At 38.2% G+C, this 21,080-nt stretch overlaps 1 pseudogene across 1 annotated transcript in view; it reads left to right on the top strand.

The window, feature by feature from the left end:
• Positions 1-21,080, top strand: part of LOC146474341 (EF-hand calcium-binding domain-containing protein 7-like) — a 59,233-nt pseudogene that overhangs the window by 9,571 nt on the left and 28,582 nt on the right. The window contains exons 5-13 of the transcript XR_014866199.1: positions 673-834; positions 1,611-1,745; positions 2,938-3,029; positions 3,428-3,582; positions 4,847-4,980; positions 7,155-7,303; positions 8,442-8,657; positions 10,910-11,017; positions 13,403-13,705. The product of XR_014866199.1 is annotated as an EF-hand calcium-binding domain-containing protein 7-like (transcript). The remainder of the gene's footprint in view (positions 1-672; positions 835-1,610; positions 1,746-2,937; positions 3,030-3,427; positions 3,583-4,846; positions 4,981-7,154; positions 7,304-8,441; positions 8,658-10,909; positions 11,018-13,402; positions 13,706-21,080) is intronic.

The following is a 21,080-nucleotide window of genomic DNA, read 5'->3' as shown; positions in this document are numbered from 1 at the left end:
AGCAACGGGTCAAGAAAGTCAAACTTCAAAAGCTGTAGAAACGCAAGGATTTTAATATCTATCTCAAAAATGTTTTTGCACAATTGATCAGGGGAATTACAATGTAGGAGAACATGTTTAGCAAAAAAAAATTGGGGGTAATAGTTGCACTTTAAGACTGTGGACCTGAGATCTCAAAGTCAATCTGTTGCAAAGATGTGAAGGAGTCAAACCTTTTAGACATTTGAAAGTCATAACAGCACCCCTAAACTTCAATGTGTGGTAGCATCACAGGACGGTGCTCCTAATTATAGTAAGCTATCCATTCCAGGTTGAGGTTTTAACATGAATGTCACAGGTAATACTATCATGGAAAATTAACTCAGAATATTATTACGGTGCCTTTGACGCGGAACTTCAACCCCAACTACATAATGTTTTACTGCTGTCAATCATAATTACGATGACAACAGGACTCACCACAAAAGTATAGAAACCGACAAAGTGCATCGAAATCTGCTAATCACAACAGACAACATGACCTTTTGGCCTCATTGAGCCAAACGTTTTTTGTTTCCTAAGAGGCCCGCTGCAGTGACTGATAGTGGTGAAAAGCGTAACGATGGGTTGAATTTTGAACTTTGGTGTCCGCGTGTTTTTGAAAGGTGCAGTAACAAGTTATATTTGTTTTAGTTTACAGCTATGCTACTGGCCACAGCAGAGGATTGTAGACAGAAAAGTTTAAAAAGACTTGCAAGAGATGATGATATTGTTTCTTCTTCTGCCTCACATTCTTCTTTTAATAAAAAGCAGCTTGCAAGCAGCCAAATCCTTCATGAACCTGACAACCTTAAGGTATCACAGAACTTTCACCTTTCCACCATCAGAACCTCCTCTCCACTTATTATAAGTAAATATAATAATGATAATGTTTAAAAAGTATTATTCAAGATGTTTAGCTTATTCAGAGATCACTGAGCTTCAGCAGTGTTACTGCCCCTCTGATGTCAGCTGAAGTAAAGTTGTAGAACAGTTTTTGTTTAAGATAATATTTCCATGTACTATATGAATATTACTCTGATTTCTAGTCAACATAAAAAGATGTTGAATCTAACCGATTTCTCAATTATATACTCTACGATAATTATGTTGTTCTTTTCAAGAACATCCCCATACAATTTGCACATAATATTTGTCATTTTTGTGTTGGTGTATCAATACCGCTTTTGAAAACGTATGGAAGTTTCACTGGCCGCAATAAGCCCCCCTTTTGGAAGTCAGATTTTTTAACAAGCCGCCCTTCCCTCCTATGTTAGAAAACAAAACAATAAATACTTCAAATCAACATTCAGTTAGTACATGTAAGTCCATATGGAAATATAAAAATTCATTTGGTGTTCAGTGTACGGAAGGGTTATTTTGCTTAAATAACATAGAGGGCAAAATTACTGAATGCTGATGAGGCGAAACGAATGGCATTTTTTCTTAATTTTGCTTTCATCAACAGCCTGAAAAGAAGTAAGGGCTTTATAGGGCTTTCATCAGATGGCAATTCACTGCCCAAGAAAACTTCTATTCAACAAAGTGCAAGACTTAATGGTCAATATTAAAAATAAATTATTGCATTGCAGGACTGGAGCCAGCCCGTACTAAGGGAAGTTTTTTTATTGACATGGATGGACTCATCTCCAGTCATGAGTATAAACTGCAGATTCCAAGGGATTCTGATGTCTTTATAACCATCTATCCTGTTGTGAACAAGAAAGGTACAGGGCGGAACTTTAACCTGTTTCTTAGCATTAAAGACAAAAGTAGTGAAATCAAGATATAAAAAACTTGGAAATAATTACCAAATATTAATAATGGCGTAACCTCGCTCTAGGATATGATAAAAAAAAATGTTGCATTTACAAAGACGATGTTTCACTGGAACTTTTTTATGTAATCATTAATGTCAAAACATGGTTAATATTTTGAGGACCATATTGTCAGGAAGTAAAGGACAAAGTATAGTTTGGTTCAAAATGAACATATCTGCAGAATGAGTTTAAAGAACTTGAACACATCTACAATAATTATTATTAAGCCATATACGTAACCCACCTAGCAAATATCATTTAGTTTATGTGTTCTCATTGGTTAAATGCTTCTGTAACTCAACCATTAGAAGCACACACTCAGTTACCATTTGATAGGCGTTTTTGTAAGGGAAATGGACAACATTTTTATGCATTTTTGTAGCAAAAATATATTAAACACTTGAAGTAAATTTGGGAGAACTGAAATGGCAGTGGAAATACTCATCTTGTATTTGGCTCATACATGTACATTCCGCAAAAAAGCCACAATCTTGTAGACAGTTTAGTTCACTTCATTGCGTTTGAAGTTTGATTGAAAAGTATTGGTGTAGCATATGAAAAATTTAAGCACGTTTTAATTTCACAAGAACGACGAACAGATGTGTTTTAAAAATAATACGCGGAAGGAAGAAATGTGCCGAAACAGATTTATGGAACACTCACTCTCGCTGATTTGATTTACTTCAACTTTCGACCAAACTAAGAAAAGACTATATGCAAGAGCCATGCAAAAATCGCTTTTGTTCTCTCTTTTTGTTTGAGAGCTGTCCGCGAAATTAATCATTTCCTCGAAATCTGCCAACGAGATCCTTGAAAAATTCTTCGAGCATCTTGATACTCAATACTCGAAACTTGAGGCTCGAATCTTGATACTCGATTCTCGATAGAGTTTCAAGTCGAGACTGTCATCTTACATTTGCATGGTACTGTATTTTCACAACCATGAATTACAGTAGTTATTCCTTGCTTTCCCATTCTTCTACTCTTGTTTCATTGCACTGAAGAACATGCTACATGTAATAAGTCATGGGTGCAACGTGGCCAAATGTAAAAAGCACTTTAAAGGCCTTAACTTATTTTTATGTTACTCTGTACTTAGTTGCAGAGCGTCTACAGGCTACAGACATGGCAGTGTTTTGTGTAAATGAGCACTCTGACCTGATTGCATTTACTGAGTCTAAACTTGGGAAGGTGAGTGACTTTCCTCTTACATTTCAATATACACTGTGTTTACCTGGGAAGACATGATGGACACTTGTGAAATGTTGGACTTGTTTATTCCCAATCAGTGTTTTTTTGCTACATGATTGTCTTCTTTTAAGAAGCAGGAAAGAAAGAAGCAATTTTACAAAGACATATTAGAAAGAAATATCAAACAATGAAGAAGAAGAAGAAGAAGAAGATACTTTTATTTAAAACAAAAATAAAAATAATATTACTGTTATCAACAGAAGCCTTAATTACAATGTTAAAAAATTCTAGAAATACTAAAAAGATCACACACATCAAAATAATAGAAATATAAAAATAATTAATTATTAGAAATCTACAAAACTACAAATTGTTCATGTTATTTTTCAATTTGTCAGAAATACTGCTTTCGTTGTGAGCTCAAGAGAGGAACATACAGCTTAGTTACGTTTACTACTGGCTGTCATCTGACTGTCAGAAAGTCACAACCTGTGAAGAAAGCAAATCTGACCTTAGGCTCAGGAGAAAACATGCATCTAACCAAGATGTTTAGGTAAAGACAATGTTTACATTTACATTGCATGATTGCCAGTGACAACTGGTATTATTGAAATCCGCCTTTTTCACATTTATTTAATAAGTTATTTCAACAGTGTAGAGTGCTTTTCAATTGAGTGTCTAAAGTTATTTGCAATTGCTTTGATTTTGCCTCACTATGCTCTGTGATTGGTAAGCCATACTGGCATCACTTTCTCAACCAGTGAGAATTACTCCTTGCAAGCATGCCTTTTTCTTCTTTATACTCAGGACTACTGATTGGTTTTACTGTCTCTCTAGCCTTGAATCACTTCAAGTTATGGCACTCACTTGACAACTGCTCTAATAGGCTGCACTACATAGAAAACCTGCTAAATATCATGTTCATTTGTGTGTGCACATATCACATTTCTAGGAGAAAAGACGGTGAAAGTGGGTTAGTTAATTAGGAAGGCATTGTCTCTTGTACTTGTTTTTAAGTCCTGTACTTTATTGATTAAACATCTAACCCAAAGAAATGATGGGTCTGCATTAATACATTTTTGATCAATGCTACAATTCGTTTATCTAAGAATAAATAAACAAATAAATAAATATGATAATTGCTGATTATTGATATTTTAAAAATAGAAAAAAAAGACAAATTCCTTTTCTCTGACTGTACATACACATATTTTTAATAATTAAGCTGAGGATGGAAAAACATTTTAGTAAGCAAAGTCTCCCATCAAATCCTGTAAGGTTTGTGTTCTGATCTTCCCATTTTCTCTCAGTTAACCCCATTTCTTCTCTCTGGTTTAGATATTTATTTAATCTTGAAAACAAAGTCATGGTCTTACAGTTAGTATGCAACTTTAGCAGTTGCGAAAAGAAAGCCTGAAAAAATTTCAGGCTTGAACGGGATTCAAACCCATGACCTCTGCGATGCCTGTTCAGTGCTCTACCAACTGAGCTATCAAGCCAACTGGGAGCTGGTCATATTGTGAGTTCGTAACCCGTGAAGGATGAATAAATGAATGTTAATAAAATTATATGAAACAAATATTTTGAACGGCGGATGAAAGGTCAAATAGAAGAAAGATCTAACTGCAAGGATCTTTCTTCTATTTTATCTTTCATCCGCAGTTCAAAATATATGTTTCATTATATTTACATTCATTTGAAGCCATGATGAGTTTGAAAGGTCAGATTTTTTTCACTTATTTTCATAATTAATTACATTTCAAAATCCTCTCTCATTATTATTATTTTTTTTATTTCATTATTTATTTTCTTTGTAGGGAAGCTCTCACTGATATGTTTGAACACTGTGACCTTGACAACAATGGATATTTAAGTCGTGAAGAATTTAACTTGTTTCAGATGAAATCAGGTGGCGATCAGTGTGATGATGATGCATGGGAAGTCATGAAAGGTAATTTAAACTTACAATAAAGTTGGAAGAAAAAAACTAATTAGCTGCTCTTACTAATAAGTCCTGCTAACTAACAGGTGTACATGCACTGTACACCTAACAAATCAGCAAAGCCTTTGTTGTCAGGGATTTAGCAAAGCAATTCAGACATAGATAACTCATCCGTTAGATGGTGAATGGTTTGGAAGAAGAAGATCATCTATGTGAGTGTAATCCTAAGGACTGTTTGAGATGATATTGCCTGATGTTTTGATCGACAACCTGAGTAAATTGTGGATTGTCATTATTACTGCCGCATTGAGGGAGCCTGAAGCGACCGAGCAAGGCAGCTCTCTAGTCAGCGTAAATATTCACTTGTGTGACCTTTCATTTACCTTTCTTGCAAAATGCAAAGCATTGTGGTTGTGGCAAGATCAAAGGGGCAAGGCATTGTGCTTAATTTTGTAGGCACCACAATGCAACTGTAAGACCTGTTCCTGCGTGTACCTAAATTAGCTCAAGCTATCTAAGTTTAGTACTTTAAGACTTAGATTGGTGACAAATCAGTCACACTCATCTTGCATAGATCTGTACGGTCATTGCTTTGTGAGAAGTTGGGTTATAGGGTCAGTAGAGAAGTCTGTTAGTGTGTGTTGGTTTTCTTTTAATTGTTGTTATAGTTTGTTGTGTTATCTTGGGCAACTAAGAAGTCTAAAAAAGGTATTCACAACTTTTCTCAATCCCCTAATCAAATTGAAAAATACTGGAATTGCAGTCAAGATGGACAAAATGCAATCCTAAATGTGTACGACTCTGACTTGAAGAAACGTTAAAACACAATGTTTATAAAAAAAAAAAAAAATAGAAAAGACCTTTCAGCTGAAAATCTTCGGCCTTCTAACGGTTCACAGTTTGTGCATGCTACATTGACAATGCGTAATAAACAATCACCGTGCAAGGTAACAAATTACGTGAGTGACCTCTAAATTTCCAGAATGTCAACATGTTCATTGTCCGCATTTCGGTCTCGCTGAGAATGCCAGGTCTCAAGCTAAGGGTAAGTCTCTTGCCTGGTAACCACACCCCTTATCGACAATGGTTGCTCAGTCAAAATCTATACTATGGCCAAACTGATTTGCGTGTTGCGCTTTCCTTGAGTTGCTGTTGCAAACACGGACTTTCCTTCTGTGTTCCTTAATCCTTGTTGCCAATGATCTGTCTGTTTGCCCATAATATTTTTAATTATACACAAAATTGCAGTTTGAACACCCAATTTTGTAGACCACACATCTGCATTGTAAAGCGGATGGTTTGTCATTGGCTCTTGGGAAGGGTGCAGGTAAAGTGTTGAGAGGTTTAAAACCAACTTTAACATTGTTGCTTTCCAACAAAATGCAATTCTGTTGCCATAGCGGAAGTGTCATTGTTACTAAACACGCGACAAGGAGCGTTGTGATAGGAGTTGCAACTCTTGATAATCCCTAAAGGATAGTATTCCTCAGGACATTGATGACATGCTTCCTCTCTTGATGTTGTCCTGCTCTTGTTGTTTGTCATTAGTAAATTTTATGTGAACGTTTTGCCTGTTAAGGAGGCTCAGGTACTTTCCAGAAGTTATGAGTGATGGATCAATACTATCATTCTTTATCACCTGGTAAAACAATAAAAACAAGAAAATGGGAGACCATCACAGTTACAGTGTATGTACGCAACTTAAGCAGCTGCTGAATTGTGATTTTTAGCCAGTCACATCACTACCCGGGGGGAGGGGGGACTCTCATATGAAAGGGGTGGGGATGTTCGTCAGAAATTTTGAATTTAACCCCTGAAGGAGACCAATCTGGGCTTGGCCCAAGCTTTTTTTGACCCCTAAAAGAGACCATTTTAAAACACAGACAAATATACATTTTTATATTTCTTTGTGTAACCCTAAACGAGACCTTCACGGTTAAATATAATGGTCTTTTGTGCAGAACACCCTAAGTGAGACCAAAATACCGAAATTTACACCCCTAAACGAGACGACGAGCTTCCCCACCACTTTCAATAATGTTGAGAGTCCCCCCCGCCTCCCCCCCCCCCCCCGTGTCACTACTGAACATCATTTGGATTCTAGTAGAAGGATGCTAGTATTACTGTGTAAAATGAAGCGTGGAGAGCTTTGAATTCATTTGAGTTCTTTGTATTTCTTGCAGATAATTTTGAAATGAAAGATGATGAGATCACTCTCAAGGGATTCCTGGATCTGAATTTGATGGAAGCTCAGGATGCTGATGGTGATCCCAATGACTTGTGGGTTACACTTGAGAGCATGGGATATAACAAAGCTCTTGAGTTAGATCAGGTATTTTACTAAATAAAATAAACAAGCCTTCCAATAAGCTTAGGTTACCTTTAACAATTCAACAAATGGCACACAAGTGGCCTTCAGATTTCAGTTCAAATTGTTGTTTATATTCGGTGATTATGTTAGAAAGATGTATTTTTGTCAATTGGTGACACAGGAAGACTTGGAAACAAAATGGAGGAGGTGAACCTATGACCTTCTAGTTACCTATTCTGGATGCTCCACCTGTGGGCTGAATGTTGACAGTGGCATGTGCATTATGTAAAATAAATGTGATAGTATGTTTTTAGCCTGATGTTTACACAAGAAAGACGCATTTTTATTATATGCTAAGCTGTTGGGAGAATTCAGATATTTTTCCTGAGAATGCACTGATAAAATACATCTTTCTCATGTTAAACTTCCTGTCACATTTATTCCATTGTGCATGCCAGTATGCCATCCATGGTCATTCAAATCCTAACAGTATGCAGGATGTTTGCCACATGAACCTACAGTCTTAGTCAAGTTTAGTTGTGACACTTCACAACCAAGCCGAAAATGTCCCACTCCTGCTCCCCTCCCCCCTCTCAATGTTGTTTTTTGGAATTTTTCTAGCCAATCTTGTGAACCAATATTGAGAGGGCAGGGTGGTGAGATCTGTCCCATCTGATGTGACACTGAGCTTAGTGGCCTGTTTGTCACGAGTCTCATGTAGCTTAGTAGCAGAACATCTGAACTGTTCTAATTAAAGTTTGAAGGATATAGACTCTTGTTAGGAGAACTCTATTTTTTTCAAGTATCCCTGTCACAGAATTATAAATACCTCTTTTTCGCTTCTTTTTTTCCTCAAGTAATTTATCAAAACTGGCACTTGCTGCGAGTTGCTGGCCTTTAAAGTCTCTGCTCTTTTACTGTACCATTTTTCCTTCCCTCTCATCAGTCAGTTATAACAGCACCGGACTTACCTTCAGTTATAGCTTCGGTGTACGTAGCAGCTGAAAGCACAGTGTATTGGGGAAATATACAATTAAGGGAAAGTTGTGGACTGTTGTGTGCTATATGAGTGGGTGAAAGAGCAACAGAACAGCAGCCTTTTATAGCATTCACTATCAGTTATGGATGCTAAATCAGCATGTCTTGTTTGTTTTTTCAGTCTTGTCCATTTCTGTTGGAGGTTTTCTGTAACAAGTGCCGGCCAACACTTCAAGTGAAGTCAACATTAGACAACAGAGATGAATTCTTGAATAGAGCTGTTTTGTCTTCAGTACTAAATAACTTCTCCAAAAAGGAGAATGTGAAAGGAATGAAGGATCTTATCCTGTACCGATATGATAGTGCCATCAGGGTGACTCTGGTGCTGCAGAATATGGTAAGTATCAACTCTGTCTGCTTTGTTGTCATTGGGTATGTGTGGTAGCTACTAAGTTGATTTTAACAGTGGGCCAAATAGGCTCCTTTCGATAATTTACATCAAAATTGAACTAATTGACATTGAGGTCCAGAGGACACCAACAACAGAAATGAATAAACATGATCATTCAGTTGCTTTTGTCTGCATCCTCTTGGCTTCATTTTCAAGCTGGATTTTGATATATCCAAAGGAGCCTGTTACCTAAATTTTGGCCTCATATTGTGTCCATTGTGTCCAGGAACTTTAGGTACCTGCAAACTTGGGGTCAGGGATAAGTTCTGCCCTAATGTCCCACAGAAAGGGCTTGTAGATGACTAATCATTATAAATACAAAATTTCATTACCTTATATATTGTAAAAATCAGTCCTTTGGCACTGTTGTGACGCTCAATTACGCTACAACAAAGGTCTGAAAACGGGTATGGATTTTAGAGGCCAGGTCTGAAAAGGAGTGTGGAAAACGGGATGTTTTGGTCTGAAATAGGGGTCAGGATTTGGAGAACTGGGCGGCACACCCTTACCGAGAATACCGAGGAGTACCCCCCTGGGGCATTAACACATTTGTGTTACACATCCTATATTGTTTGCTTTAGACCTTGTTTGGTTTTCATATCCTTAACTTCCCTGCTGCTTAGTGTAAACAATCCTTCTCAAGGTACAGAAATGTCACTTGCCTGAATATAATTTACAATTTCCTCAAAAGTTTCCCTCCTCAAAAACAACCAAACAAACAACATTTCAAACATTCCCCATGTTACATAATTTTCCGAGTGCAAATTGTTTTGTGAACTTTTGAGAAACACATGGTAGGACCCAGGTTGTTCAAAGCCGATTCAGATCGGCAACATGGCCTGCAAACCTCTAAACTAAGTTTTTTTTTAAAAGATACGTTGAGCACCCACGTCTTTTTTAGTAGCTCCCTGGATTTCATGAACAGAGAAGTGTAAAAATTATCTCTAGATAGAAGCATCTTCGCTTTTAGAAAGAGTGATGTAAGCTGGTATAGCTGTAATGATAAGCGCAGATTTAAGTGTGGGCACATGCAGATTCCTCTGGTCACAGAGTAACTCTGATAAAGACCATTTAACTATTCATTTTTTAAACTCAACACTTTATTACAAAATACATAAACCATATGTGGGGAATTTAAATTACCAATTACCACACCTAATTGAAATTGTCATTTCAACATAAATATAGGAAAGTTCTTAGGGCAAATGCCCTGAATTTTACTGTAAAAAGAAAGCACAACAACTGTGAACTGCAAAAGCAACATGTGAACTAGATTTTTTCTTTGCATCATAAGGAAATACAATGACCGATCTGGAACGAACAAACTAATCAACAAAATTTGAATGACTTCAGTTCTAAAATTGTTACAAAATTGCTAAAATTGGCTTGTACCAAACAATATTATAAAACTTGCAATGTTACTGCTTGCGTGCAAACACGCCGATGATTTTTGCAGACACTTCGTCTCTGTTAAAGAGGCGATCGCTCAGACAACTTTGCCAGGCAAATTGCAGAAGTTAAAGAATTCCGGTTCAATTGATCAGATCACTTACACTGCTGTTAAAACTGCATATCAAAATTTGATTCAACAAAACAAGCATCACCGTACTGTAGCATTTTCCCAGGTCTTGTAAAATCCGTTTGAAGATCGGGGTTTGGTTTCAAGGTTTGAGGGGAATTGAGATTCTTTCAAATCCTAATGCGAAATGGATTTTCTTCACTTCGGTTGATCATTCTTCAGGGGTGTCTTTCCATTCTGAGTTCCACAGGGAGGGCCACGTTTGAGAGGTATAACTGAGGCGGCTCGGCAGTCGCGGTCAGAGTTTAAAGAACGAGTAAGGTTTATAATTTAGTGGCTCGACAGCTCGCGACTTGCGAGTTGCCGATTTGCTTGAATAAAACTTGTCCCATTTGACTGGCCAGCCACCGAGCCTGATCCGCGAAAGAGCTCCATGTTATTAAAAAGAGACCACGTAAGTGCCATCATATCGCGGGCTTACAATCATCGCCTATTTTGCATGTGGGCAATCAGGACCCGAAAACTAGGAGAAAAAGAAAACGTGAGGGGCAATCCTTGACTCGGTGGCTACTCCCCGAGCAGTGAGAGAAAGGGCATTGTACAAGTGTGTCAAAAATCTGATGAGTATTGCAAAAAAGATGCATGACATTGTCATGAACTTCCATTGATTTGTTCCCAGTCCCACAGTGATTTTGATGTGCGAGTGGACTGTCGGTCAAGCAAAAACTGTCTGAGCCACCGAGGGGATCTGGACTTCATTATCAAGATAGAATCCAACAGCACACAGGTAATTAACTACAGGCTTCCTCGTGAAATGTTGAGGTTACATCCTCTGAAACGTTGTTTTTGACATTCCCGAGACCGGAGTAGCAGTTTTCTATCTCTGGATTATAGCTCTGGTCATCTATAATTATATTAATTTTATAATTCATTATTTAAATAATTAAGAAAATTATACGGTTGTGAGAGAGAAAGCAGATGTTTTCCAATTGCATGTTAGTCGATAGCGAATACTGTAAATCTGTAGTTTGTGTTGCAAAACTCTAAAAAATATAATATTAAACTGGTCCTTCAAATGCCTGCACATCATATAGCAGGCAAACGGGCATCCGTCCCCAAATAAAAACGCTGTCAGCTTGCTAGCATCGTATAGTGAGTTACGGTTGCACGCGGAAAATTGGAGGGCGTAAGAAACTAGCTGCTAAACTTCCAGGTGCATTGATAACTCGATTCTCCCAACTAAAAGGCTGAAATATCAATTAGTTTTTTTTATATAACAAGCTGGATTCTACACTCATATTGATTGGTTCTTACTTATGATCTATGTGAGGACAGACGCATAGATGATGTCACTATTAACAACTTTTGTTCTTTTATTTGATCTTTCATCCGCAGTTTAAAGTATGTTTCATATATTTACATTCATTTATTCATCCTTCACGGTTACATTACGAACTCACAATATGACCAGCTCCCAGTTGGCTTGATAGCTCTGTTGGTAGAGCACTGCACTGGCATCGCAGAGGTCATGGATTTGAATCCCGTTCAAGCCTGAATTTTTTTCAGGCTTTCTTTTCACAACTGCTTAAGTTCCGTACTAAGTGCAAGGATCTTTCTTCTATTTGATTTTGCTTTTTTATCTTATAAAACAAATAGATTCCATGCTGCCGTGCATCTGTTCAGCAATAGATCAGATTTTGACATCATTCAAAATGTGGTAAGAACAAAAAAGTGGCAGAAGAGGCACAGCAGAGTGTGTCACTGATGTTCTTACCACATTTTGACGTCATCTGTGATCTATTACTGAACAGACGCACGGCAACATGGAATCTTTTTGTTAAATAACATAGCGATGAAAGAATAAAACGGTTTGAATTAAGGATGGTGCATCCTTTTGCCAGACATTCTGCGCCTCTCAGGTTAATACAAGAAACCCAAGTTTCTTTAAAACGGTGCCTACTAATACTAAGTTACTTTTGTGCGGATTATGACTACGCAAGAAAAGCAGATCTTAACAAAGGCTATTGGATCTTAAGATTGGGGGTAACCAAGCATATTTCAAACATAATTAAGCTTTCGATTTGGAAACAATGTATTTTAAAGCTTTTTGGAACTATTGTTGCTTAATTATTTGTCAAATATGCGTGTTAACCCCAATTTTCTTTTTGAATTCAAGTAACCTTTGCTCTTCCTCTGCTTTTCCCTATTTGGGGGCTCTGTCATTGAAATTACGTATCCGCGTAAAAAATATATAACTATATAAAATGAAAAGCCAGCTTTTCCTGACTTCTTGCCGCTTTTGTGTTTTGCAAAAACTAATAAAAGCCAGCAGGTCCATGGTGGTAGGCAGGGCCTCGCCTTAGGCCACCCTGCTTCATGATAATCTCCTGATTGTAACAGTTGTTTTTGCCCAAACCGAAGTTTATACAGGCTTTTTCTTGTTGTGAGATTTTATTTATCCGACCAGCCTGTAAAACCACACTACGGTATTTTTAAGGCCGGTGTTTTATTTTCCTGAGGCTTCTCTTTCATCTGAACTCCAGCGCCAAACTGTCGCACAGAAACTACAATATTGGACAAAACTGTTGAGAAACTTTTTCTAGACTTACAAATTCCATTGCTACATTCTTACATCAACAACTCAGAGTCACTTAAAGTTCATTTTAGCCTTAAAACCGAGTGTTGCGGCTGAAATTATTATCAAAGAAGATAAAATGAAATTTAAGCAAAGAGAACAAGAGAAAGAGTGATATTGAAAGTATTAATTATTTAAGAAGGGTCAATGAATAACTAAACAACGCTAACTTTGATTCGGTCAACTGGCCCAATTTTTCTCATATCAACGCTTGGTAAAAGTTGGTTGGGAGGGGAGGGTGACCCATCCAACCAGGCCAACGTTTCTAAGTTTAAACAGGTCCTTAGATATCTTGATAAACGACTGTTTGAGCTGGGATATAGACCTTTTTCACTCGGCGGTGTTGTTGAGTCTCAGGGGAATAAAAAACTTTGTTTTTGCACGGCAAGTCTCGGCCAGACGGGAATTTAGTGCGAGGCTTGCCGTGCAAAAACAAAGCTTTTTATTCTTGTGAGACTCAACATGGCCGCCGTGTGATAAAGGTTTATTGAAGTTTGTGGCTCTCTGAACTGATGTCACCTATATTTTTTCTTGCAGTTTGTTCACCATTTGGTTCCCCTGGATGCACGGAGAGAGTGGTCTGTAAAGCACACCTTTACAATCGAAAAATGATAGTTTTTTAGGTTCCAGGAATGTTCTAATTAAAATCACCTGCAAAATAGTGCACTTGTAATCTTGGATTCGTGTAAGATAGATAAATATATAAGATATCATCAGCAATGATAAACAAATTGTATTTTTCTTGTACCTTTGTTCTTGAACCAGCGCCTTTGTGTACTGTGTGATATGATATACATATTCTGGGCGTATTCACGAAGACTTCCGAAGTTAAGATGTGTCGTAAGTATTAATTGTTTATAATAATCTGTTGTTGGCATAACAATAGACAATTGTTTAGAAACAATATTTAAGATCTCAACTTGGGAGAACTTCGTGAATCTTTCCCCTGGACTGAGCACAGTAGTCAAATTATAGCCCCGGTAAACAGACGTCGTTTCGCAGTGCTGCCACTGGGCCTTTCCGCGAAAGCTACGTATGAGCAATGACTACAGACCAGACCTTGCTTCTTCCTCTTTAACGTCATTTCCTTTGCATCAGCCTCCAAGCGGAGGCTGATGCTGATACCCGACTTTCATTCCGTTTTCGTGTGCCATAATGGGACATTGTACCTGTATTGGCCAATATAGGTCAATGTGACCTATATTGGCCAATATATGGTTCATGCTGACCTGTACTGGCCAATATTGGGCCATATGTTGGCCATTATTGGTACATGGTAACCCATGTTGGCCAATATTAGTACATTGTAACCCATGTTGGTCAATATTGGTACATGGTGACCCATGTTGGCCAATATTGATCCATGGTGACCCATGTTGGCCAATATTGATCCATGGTAACCCATTTTGGCCAATATTGAGCATGGTGACCAATATCGGTCTATGGCGACCTATGACCTATTGTCTAAGATTGGCCCATGATCCTTAAGGTCCTATCATGCTATAGATCAATATTAGCCGATATGGGTTGCCTAAGCCCCAAAATGTTCATACTGCCCTTCATAAAATCCTAGAAAAAGTTGCCGCCAAAATATTACAAAAAAAAAAATTCTTCAGAAAATTTCTTTCCCCGAAAAGTCTCAATTCGCTATTTTCAAACTACCCAAAAGCTTTAAGGTCTTTAAGAAAATGACCGTTTCAGGTGTGCGTTTCCGTCACTAATATCTTTTCATATACTTGAATCTCAATTCTTTTGCTTAAGGTTTTCCCGCTAATTTCTTCGTTGATAAATACTTGTCATTCTATCCTGCACTTCCCCAGAACTACATTCGGGTTCTTTGTTAACGTATTGCACAGCAACAAGTTTAGCTTTGATTCAGTATTAGCTTTTATTTTGTTTTCTCTGTTTTTAGGTTTTGTAATTTTTCTCTTGCATGTTGTTTTCATGCGCCGCACGGAAAATCTAGTAACTGTTCACATGAGCAGAAAGGTCAAATTAAAAAACCTCCAACGAGAAATTGGTCATCTAAGGACACAAGAACAAACACTTTTCTTAAAGAAACTCTTAATTAAAGGAAAACTTGCTGATGTGCACTACGCCTCAGCCTGCCTGTCACGGCGATTCCCGTACACAAATAAGGAGACATGAGGCAGCCCACGGGCTGCACGTTCGCACCATTTCTTACTAAGAAGACCGTCCTCCTGTTCTCTGAAGGCGAAGAGAAGCCCCTATGTCTTGTTCTGTCTTGATTGATCGAGTCAGCAAACGTCACAACTACTCCAGTTCCTCAACTTAAAAGTTGTTTATAAAAACTTCACTTTGATCGGTAACTGGTGCGCAAATCATGTTATTCCAGCACATATTAATATTCCGGTGTTGAAATGTTTTGATGAATCGATGTAGAGTGTCATTTGCGTCTACCGGTATGTGGCTGCCTGGTCTCAGTAGAACAAGGACACGTGTAAAAATCCTAGATGAAAGGCCAACACCGCCAATCTGCACGGAAGATCATACGGAACAGGATGGCCGATATACTGGTACCTTTTAGATTCGTTGCGACATCCTTCGCACTCGATCAGTCTTGTTCATGCCAAGATAGGAACTCAACCGTCAGCGAGAATGAATAACTTTTCAAACCCGAATGCTGTTAAATTTGAATGTAAAATTTGCCATAGAGTTAATTTTCGCACATTCCTGTTCTTCAGGGCAATTATTTGTCTTTTTATTGGAACTGCTATTCAACTTATTGATAACTCTGGTGGAATCGCATGCATTTTATAGTGCACTGAAAGACAATAGGTGACAAGTGCACACTGAAAATATGGTTTTCATTAGTGATAAAATCTGGTTTTATAATATTTATTCATATCATTATTTATCTCCACATAATACGTCAAAACAGTAATTATAGACAAATAAAAAAAAATAGCCGGTGTAAATGTAACGGAGAAGGGGCGAAATAAAGTTATAGTAAAACTTATCCCTTAACATAAAATATGGTTAAACTGCAGCTTTTGGAAGGGAGAATTTATTTTTTAAAAAAATAAAACGAAAGAAAAAATGTAAATTATTTTACTTTGAGTATGAAAGAATGCGGGCTTTTTTCTGCATCTTTTTATGGACAAGAAGTGAAAGTAACTGATCACTCTCGATGGCTTGAAGAAATTTGCGCTTGCTTATTTTTGCAATGATGGGTGGGGAGAGGGACTGGAAAGTTGAGGCGGGTATACGTTGCGAAAACCAGGTCAGCATTATTTCTAATGAAGGTATTAGCCTTAGGTATTTGCAATAAAATATTACAATGTGGAAACAATTTAAACAGACTACAGCTTTTTTGTGGAAGCTTTGAGTCCACGTTCCCCCATCCTTTCCTCACCAGAGGCACTGGGAGCAAGGATGAGGTGAAAATGGCCAGCAAATCTCGGTTGTTACGCAAGCTAAGACCTTGAAAACTAAGACCCTGTTTTTTCTTGATACGTCACTTTTCCGGTGGGGTCTAAGTTTTCGTAATAAGCTTTCGTAATTACGGAAACTAAGACCCCATCTTATTTTTCTTGCTTATCCAGTTTATTTAAGATGAGTCGGGGATGAAAGAAGCAGTGTTATTTTTCCTTATGTTTGACTTTACTGGAATAAACTCACCAAATATTCAAACGGTCAATCGAACGCACTCTGACACGAATGCATTCCGAATAGGAATACATATAGTGATGAAAAGAAATCCCTCATAAGAGGTTTTTTGAGTTAATGTAGTACAACATCGCAGTCTGTAATTATCATGTGTCGGCGAAAATTTAAAGAAATGTTTCCCAAATGATTTAGAGAAACTAACAGCTATTCCGCTTATTCGTATTCGGAATGTGATTAATCGAATGCAACTTTAGTCAGACGCAACATCTAAAATCTGGGACATAACAATTACCATTTATGAAGTAGCCCTTGAACAATGCGAGGACCACTTGAACAACCAGTAGCAAAGTGAAGCCGGATCTTTGTGTAGATCAGGATCAGCAAGGCTGATTGATTGCAACAACAAAGCAAAGCAGCATTCCTTTTCCTCCTCTCATATCATATCGCCGATTGAGGATTCAACGACCCACCGAGAGCTCTCCGTCAAATACTGTAGGTGCAAGGTACAATACATAGGAGAGATTAAACGATATCTCAGCGACAGATTTGGTGAACACAGACGCGCAATTGGTCGATCCGTCGGCGTTTCTGATCATCTTACTCTTCCGGGCCATTCAATCAACAACATAGCACTCAATCTTCTAGAACTCATTAACTCCAACAGAGATGGCATTCGGAAAAGCTTGAGAAGCATTTTTAATTTCCATTTTTTTTTTAAATAAAAATAACCTTTCTATTAATTTTATAAATAACCTTTATTTACCCTCGGCAGTGTTTATAGCACAAGTGCTAAATATTTTAAATTGAAAATAACATGGTTAAAAATCCCTACTGGCAGGAGGCAGACCAGCTGGCTATTTACAAGCGCGTCTGAGGAGTTGAACTCGGGGCTACCGAGAAACAACTCCAGCTAGCAGTCAGAACGGGACTTGAACCCGGGACCTCTGCATTCAGGGCCCGCGGGGCGGGTTTTGGAGTGGGGTGGCTAAAGTGAACGCGTTAGCGTGAGACAACTAGTGGGGTCCGGGGGCATGCTCCCCAGAAAAATTGTATCAACTAAAATATGTTTTCTTTTCTTTTGAAGTAAGGAGTCAATGTTTCAGTCTGGCCCTTACATTTGACCAACACAACAGGCTGATATGAGGCAGAAATTTTCGACTTGTTTTAATTTCTTGTGAAAGACAGCGGCTTGTGAAGTCCCAGTTTCTTTGTTCATGTTTTCGTAAATCGTATGTGCTTCTTTGTCCGTTATGACAGCGGCATTGAATGATCTAGGATGACCGTAGCTGTACATACGTAATTCTCCGTTTCAAATAGTTACGCGTAACGGCGATAAGTAGCTTTCACAAATGAATACATAAAGGTAAAAGGCGACTTTACATATCTCTACTTAGTAAAAATTTCAACCGATCGTGTCGCGTGAATATAAAAAGTCTCAAGTTGCAAACTGTTATTACACGACACAAACAGAGGGTGGTTAACCTGTGGCGTGACGAGCCAAAAAGAGTTTCTGCGAGGGAGGCTACTGGGAACGAGGTCAGGTGACGAGGTGCGTTGTTGTTGTTGTCTATCGGGACCTGCTGTGGATTGCTGTGCATGTGGAGCGCGCGCAGTCCCTCAAAACGGAGATTTTATATTTCTACTTTTGTGCACGACTTTCTTCTTCAGTTGTAGGAGGACAGTTTTCAGTCGACTGTGAGTAGAATTTGACATTGTAATTACTAATGTTGCCTAACTAGCGAACACACGGTCCATGTGCTTTGGGGGTTTGGGGAGTAGTGTAAATCTGCGAAAATGTTTGTTCACAAATCTGTTTTCATCTTTCCATATGAAGTACTTTAGGCACCTTTAGAGGTTTATTATCCCGCTACGTAAACTACTATGTGAGCTTGTGTAAGACGTTTTCCTCCTTGTGTTATCCTTAGCTGAGTGGGGGAGGGGGACTGTGAAATTCCCTCGCGAAAGTGGTATACATGTGCAAGCCATTTCCACGTCAGTTCAGACAGTGAGGAACGCCGCGAAGAAAATTGCGATAATTAGGTGGAGAGAATTGGATCCGGGCGTAGTCAATCGAACGAAACCAAACAAACATAATCGAACTAGAACTTTTCAGTGAGTTCGATTACCGAACTCAATCGACGCGATTATTTCGATTTTGTTCGGCAGAAAGACAAAACGGCATAAAAATCATTAAGTGTTCAGTTTCAATTGAATCGGAAAGACTTCCTCCTGTAATTGTGTGTGAGGCAGGTGTGAAAACATTAGCACATTTCTAGGGCCGTACATAGCGGGGGGCGGAGGGGGCAGCTGCCCCCGCCACGAAAACTTATTTTTTTAACACAGTGTTTGAGTTTGCTTAGCTATTTCTTATAGCGACATTGGTACGAAATGACAAAAAAATCGACTAATTGACTGAAAAAATCTTACTTCAATGATACCAAAAATTTGTTTAGGAAAATCTTTCGAGGCAAAAGCCGGTAGAAGTTATGAAAATTATGCTTTTGTAATTTGGGCTGCTTATGGGTTAGAATTTGGTGTGTTATTAAAGACTAACAAGCCGTAACGCTACTCCTTGGCGGGTGTTTTAGCCTTTTTAAATCTAGCTTATAACTGTTTTTTTTTTTAAGGCCTGTGCTACTCCCAAGTACTTGTAGTGCAGGGCTGTCAACTCTCGCGGATAATCCGGGAGTCTCCAGATTTTGAACCGTATCTCCCGGTCTCCAGATTTATGTTTGTAATCTCCAGATTTTGAGCCGTATCTTGTGATTTCCAGATGTATCCCTGTAATCTCTCGGATATTTGACGAAGTTTGAAGTTTGCTATTTGCGGTATACTCGACTGTGTGAGAAGAAAATCTGAAATTGTTTATGGTACTGTTTAATGTGTGCCCTATCCCCCCCATCTCACTGAACACGTGGATTTGGCGTTGACGGGATGCGTCGTAACGCGCTTTGCCGGGGAAGTGATGTTCTCCATATTTGAAGACGTGTGAGGTTGACAGCCCTGGTAGTGGGTTTGGAGGATTTGATAGAACCTTGAATTTAACCATCACTTATTCTGTGTGTTCAACGACAGTGTTTTGATGCCACATAGCGCATTTCAGCTGAGTTTGGTTTGGCTCGTTTAAGTGCGTCATAATTTTAACGGCCTTGCTTGTTGACATTAGTGCATTGTTAGGACAAGAATTAATCATTGCTTGTATCATGCAATAAGCTTCATTCTGTAGTTTTTGTATTGCACGGCACGGCTATTTGGTTCTCTAGTAGTCATTGTAGCCTGCTATAGAGCTATGCAGTGTGGGACAGTAATAAGAGGCTTGAATTGTACTTAAAAATTGTTGCCATGTTTTTGCAATTGTTTGCTCCACTGTTATAGTGAATTGTGGGAGCTCAGTGATTTCCTCCTTTTGTTTACAGCAGTGTATCGACTGTGTTTTAAATTTATCATTGAATGGTTCAAGCTAAACAAGGTGTTTATGCCATAATAAATCATGACAATATTCTTGTAGGGGTGAAAAACAAAACAAAACAAAACAAAAAGCTTCCAACTAGAAACCCTGTCTGTATACAGGAGACCCCTGTAAAGGGTGTGCCGAGTTTGCCCCCCCCAGACAAAAAAATCCTTAGTACAGCCCTGATTTAAATTAACTAAAATCTTTATTATTATTAAAGTAATTCAAAATCAATAAATCCACAATTAATACTGGAAAATATGAACAACACAGTAAACTGTGTAAACTGTCTTTCCCCGGGATAACACTGACCAGGGATACCGGATCATCACTGTAATTTCAAAACCCAAAAATATTTGTCTGTCAGCAGTAACAACAAAATACAGTACCGTACATAAGAAACCTAACAGAGAATGCTGCGCTGAACGCATTCTTAAAGCGTTCTGCTTTGCGTTCCCTAAGCGTTCCCTTAGCATTCCCCAAGCGTTCCAGTTTAACATGGAACGCTAGAGTGAACACGTTAAGCTAATTATCTTCAGGAACGCGTTCCTTCTGACACTTTTGTGCACAGTCTAGAGTGCCCAAAATGACATTCATGTTGGTCGGAAAGATAGGCAAACTCTTGCTTTATATGAGACAACAGATTGTAAATTTACATCAACCCAAAAAGAATGATTTCCAGATAGCCAATGAAATTAGGGAAGAGGACAACATAAACGTGTCCATACCAGTATTAAGTCTTTTCCTATCCGAAGTTTTAATCAAACAGGGAATCTCCATGAAAAATTTAACCACGCATGGGACGAAATAAAAAAATTCTCATCCAACATTTTCATATCATCGATGAACAGATCAGATGCGAGGAAACAATAAACCTTTTTCCATTGAACTTGCCTTTATTCTGCTGGCATATTGAAACATTGGGGCAAACTATATTTGCAAATTGATCTGTTTAATTGTCGTTTACTTTGCGCTTTGTACCTGTACTTCGCATGCTCAATAAAGGATACACGCTAAACTATTCTTCAAATAAATACTTCAACATTACCTGTTTTAATAATCCTGTAAGTCGGAATCTTTTAGGAAGCAATAAATCTTGACTTACATCCAAAGTGGATTGTCTACCTTCGGATG

The sequence above is a fragment of the Pavona decussata genome, unplaced genomic scaffold (assembly GCF_977016875.1).
Source record: "Pavona decussata unplaced genomic scaffold, jaPavDecu1.1 SCAFFOLD_90, whole genome shotgun sequence".
Taxonomy (NCBI): domain Eukaryota; kingdom Metazoa; phylum Cnidaria; class Anthozoa; order Scleractinia; family Agariciidae; genus Pavona; species Pavona decussata.
Note: the sequence above shows the minus strand (reverse complement) of the source record. Positions and strands in the feature narration are given on the sequence as shown.